Genomic DNA, 5,181 nt, shown 5'->3' with positions numbered 1-5,181 from the left:
TGTTTGGCGGCCCCGGGCTGGATTCAAACCCACCACCTTAGGCGTATGTAGCTGGTGCCTTAGCCACTTGAGGTGCTGAGCCATAAAAATCATTTTAAAAGGAAAGCACTATGCTGTTTTTTTAGAGTGAACTGATAAAAAAAATTATGCAAATTATGGGCTCCTGAGATGTGTGTGATAAATGGTATCATATTTTTAAAATACTAAGATATGCTGATAAAACTTTTCGTAAATGTTTTTTGGAAAGTTAAGAATTGCCTGCTAATTTCTTTCTCAGCAATATGATATGTTTAATAATATAAGCTAAGTAATCAGACTACATGGTTTTGAATCATCTTTATAACTTCTGTGTGATGTGAAGAAATTACTTAATGTCTCAGAGCCTATGTAAGGTGAGGATAATAACAACATCTACTTCACAGGGTTGCTGAGGGGGTAGAATGAGGACATGCATGTAAAGCACTTAGAACCATTCCTGACCCATATTTAGAACTCAGTAAATATTGGTTATTATTACTAGTTTTTTAAAATTATCTTTCATTAAATCATAACTGTACATTGATGCATTTATGGGGTTCAGGGTACTGCTTTGATAATTATTATTTTTTTATAGAATGAGGCACTGCTGGCAATTATCATGATATGAAATACATCCCATCAATTATGAATAACTGCTATGCAATCTTTTGTTAAAAATTACCGTGTATGATATATTTGTCATATTTGTCATAACACAAGGAGGTTTCAGAAAATCCACCGCATGTGATCAAATGTGATTGTCTTTAAGAGCTATTGAATATAATCTCAGTCATCAGAATGGACAAATCTTATCATAGAATCACATGGAATGCCCCATGAGACTCCCCCATGCACACCCACCCTCCAGACGATGTCCACACAGTCACACATGTAACAAGAGGCACTGTTTATCTCAATGTTTACATGCTAAAGAAAGAAAGATATAAAGTTGGCTTTTTATGCCCACATATCTTTTTGGAGGGAACATCATTTAGTACACAGGCATTAGAATTTAATAATTGCTCATTTGTAGTACTGTGTTTTAACTTTGCATCAGTTGACCTCTCTGAAATGTGATGTATTTTCTTCTTTATTTCCTATTAGTCCTAATAACAGCAGTGTCTAATGTCCATTGGCCAATTATGCTTATACTTTCCTTGTACTCAGTACTAACTTCCAACAGCCCTATGAAGTGAAGACCCATGATTACTATTTTTAAGGTGAGGCACAAAAGCTGAGTAACTTGCCTCAGTGATGGAGCCAGGATTTGAGTCAGACAGCCTGGCTCTAGCACCAGCTTGCTTAGCCGCTGTGCCATACTGTACACGAGGTGCAAAGCAGCAGTGCTGCAGGGGGTTGCACTGCTATGTGCTGCTCTGATATGCTGCCACCCCACTCAAGGTGTACAATGTACATTAGTGAGTTACGTGTTTAATGTTCCACAAAGTGCCTGACTAGGGTTTGCATTTACCATGGGATCAAGTTTAAGACAAGTGAAAATCAGAGATGTGTCTAGATTACAGTGAACATTTATACATTTTTGTAAAATATTTTATGTAGAAACACAGACTTTCGTCTTTTGAGCTCTATTTTTTTTCCCTCCCACAGGTTGTAAGATGACTTACTGTGTCCAGGAGTATGTTGAATGAGACTGTAAAAATGATAAAAGTATTTTATAATGTCTAGTCTTTTATTTTTTAAATGTTTATAGGGGTTGAGTTCCCTGATATTAGAGGGGAAACCCTTCCCTTTGTGTAAATGATCCAGAATTTTCTAAGAATTTCTTTCCTACATTCATTTAGCTGATGGAGTGCCTAAGGCTTTACATATGTTATCTACTATCCATTGCAACAGAAAGTATTTTCAAGATAAATTTTATTTTATTTTTAAAATTTATATATATATATATATATATGTATATTTGGAGATAGAGTCTCACTTTGTCACCCTCAGTAGAGCACTGAGTTGTAATAGCTACAGCAATCTCAAACTCTTGGGCTCAAGCAATCTCCAGCCAGAGAACTGGTATATGTAGGCATTTATTGTTAGGGAAATCACTTAGTAAAAAGGCATTAGAACTTTACAGCTGGTCATTTAGGATACTATATTTTAACCCAGCATCATGCTTTTGCCCCTACTAGCATTAGTTTGGAACTGACAAGTACTTGTGGAACTATTCCAAGTGGTTAGACAAAGCTCAGAAGCTGGACACCTGTGACTTTGATCTGGGACATTCCCCTTCAGGAAGGGAAGTGCTCTGGAATAAAGTTCTCAGTCAGGTTTAGGGACATATGGGAAGAAGCCTGATGAAAGGAGATGTAGGATTTGATTCCTGGGTGCTACACACAACTGGGAGGTCTTCTTGCTCTGAATAAAATTATATCAGTTCTAAAATCCTTTTCTGTTTTTCTCTTTGGCTCCTTCCTTAAAACTGCAAATTGAAATAGAATTAAGATGCCCTCCAAAGCATACAAGGTCACCCCTAGTTATCAACTGTGTCACAAAATGTCAGGGCCAGAAGCAGAGGGTGGCTTTCCATGAAGCTAAGGAAACTTAAATGTTATAATTTCACCTTGCCTGGGCTCCTTCCCAGGTTTTGGAAGGGGCCCTATCAATGTGTTTATATTGTTAAAGGGAAAAGGTTATTTTTTTTAAAAGGTAATATAATGACTCTCATAGAAATAAAATGAATATGTAGCAAAGATTAACTCATTAATTAATGAGGGAACCAATAAATGGTTACAACTAGTTTGAGGCAGAATTAAAAATATATATTACAGGGTGGCTGAAAATTTCACATGCAATTTAAAATAGTGTGCAATTTAAAACTGCACACCAACTTCGTGGCCACCCTATATATGTATATATATGGTCTGACAGGTTCATGAACTTGCCAGCATATGCTTACATTGGGAGCACTGTCCAAACAACTTGGTAAAGTTTCATAACCTTGGTATATCAGTGCCTCATAGCTGTGTTTGTGCTGATGTGTGTCAGTGTCTCACTGAGTGGCATTCATTGCTATTGTGTGTTTTTGTGTGCTATTTATTACAAAATGTTGGCATTTGAGTTAGAGCAACAAAAAGGCATTACATTTCTTGTTAAACTTGGCAAGAGTGGAAGTAAAATCAGGGACATGTTAGTTCAAGTTTATGGGGATAATGCCATGAAGAAAATGGTAGTGTGCAAATGGATTAAACTTTTTTCTGGAGGGGAGAGAAAGCATCACTGATGAAAAGAGGTCAGGGCTGCCAGTAATGAGTAGAACTGACAAAAACATAGCAAAAATTCATTAAGTTGTGTGTCAAAATCACCAGCTGACTGTGAGAAGCATAGTAGACAAGTAAACATTTATAGAGACACAGGAAAATCTTAACTGAAAATCTTGGCATGAGAAAGGTGTGTGCAAAAATGGTCCTGAAGGAGCTCACCAATGAATAAAAGTAAAGGAGAGTCAAAATCTACCAAGAACTAGCTCGACGCCCATGGCTCAAGCGGCTAAGGTGCCAGCCACATACACCTGAGCTGGCGGGTTCGAACACAGCCCCGGGGCCCAGGAGTTGGAGGTTGCTGTGAGCTGTGATGCCATATCACTCTACCCAGGGGGACAGCTTGAGGCTCTGTTTCAAAAAAAAAAAAAATCTGCCAAGAGCTGTTAGAGAGGCAAAATGATGTTTTGGGTCACGTTTCACTGGTGATGAGACCTGGATGTACCAATATGACCCTGGAACAAAGCATCAAAGTGTAATAGAAGTCAGCCAAAATCTACATGGAAGTCAGCCAAAATCTACAACCAATAAAGTTCTGTAGTCAAGTCAGAGTCAAGATAATCTTACTATCTTTTTTTGATATTAGAGGAATTGTTCATTATGAATTTGTATCAATTAGACAAATAGTTAACCAAGTTTACTATTTGGAAGTGTGGAAAAGGCTGCATGAAAAAGTTAGATGAAGGGGCAGTGCCTGTGGCTCAAAGGAGTAGGGCGCCAGCCTCATATACTGGAGGTGTGGGTTCAAACTCAGCCTCCGCAAAAAACTGCAAAAAAAACCAAAAAAACAAAAAAACAAAACCAGTTAGATGGAAACATCCTGGGCCTATAATTCTCCCAGAACTCTGGGAGGCTGAGGCAGGTGGATTGCTTGAACTCTGGAGTTCAAGACCAGCCTGAGGAAGAGCAAGACCCTGACTCTACTAAAAATAGAAAAACAGGCTGGGTGTAGTGGTGCGGTGCTTGTAGTCCCAGGTACTTGGGAAGCTGAGGCAAGAGGATCACTTGAGCCCTAGAGTTTGAGATTGTTGTGAGCTATGATACTATGGCGCTCTATCCAGGGTGACCAAGTGAGACTCTGTCTCAAAAAAACAAAACAAGACAAAACAAATAGACAAACTGAACTTTTCACAAAGAACTCATGGCTCTTGCATTGCTGTAGTGCATCAGCTCACATGACACTGTCTGTGAGGAAGTTTTTCGCCAGTTACATATAATTGTATTGGAATACCCTTCCTTCTCACCTTTCTGGCCCCCAGCAACTTTTTTTTTTACCTGAAGATAAAGGAAATATTGAAAGGAAGACATTTTGATGACGTTCAGGACATCAAGGGTAATATGATGACAGCTCTGGGGCCATTCCCAGAAGAGTTCCAAAATTGCTTTGAAGGGTGGACTAGACACCGGTGTTGTCAGTTCGTAGCTTCCCAAGGAGAATACTTCAAAGGTGACTGTAATAATATTCAGTAACGAGGTATGTAGTACTTTTCCCAGGATGAGTTTGTTAATTTAATTGTCAGACTCTGTACATTGTGTGTATATGTACCTACATATATGCAATCAGGATTGTGGAGTTGCGTTCACACATAGACCCCAATGTAGTTAATATCCACAGAGCAAAAATCAATTGTGTTCCATGGGATAATGTATATTGCATTTCTACTGACAGTGATAATTTGTATTATTATACATTTTTAGCAATTTACAAAGTTTGAAAATAGCTAAAAGACAATGAAAAAGCATAACCTCCTATAGAATCAGAAACCCAAGTAGGGTATGCTAGATAAGACACTCATAACCCACATAACTCACTCTTCACATTTTTTCCTAGCAGGATAGTCATGTTTTTATAAATGTTAACATATATTTTACCCATAATTGAGTAATTTGATAT

Source organism: Otolemur garnettii, unplaced genomic scaffold (genome assembly GCF_000181295.1).
Source record: "Otolemur garnettii isolate 467f Iridium unplaced genomic scaffold, OtoGar3 scaffold00166, whole genome shotgun sequence".
Classification (NCBI taxonomy): Eukaryota; Metazoa; Chordata; class Mammalia; order Primates; family Galagidae; genus Otolemur; species Otolemur garnettii.
This window is presented reverse-complemented; position numbering follows the sequence as displayed.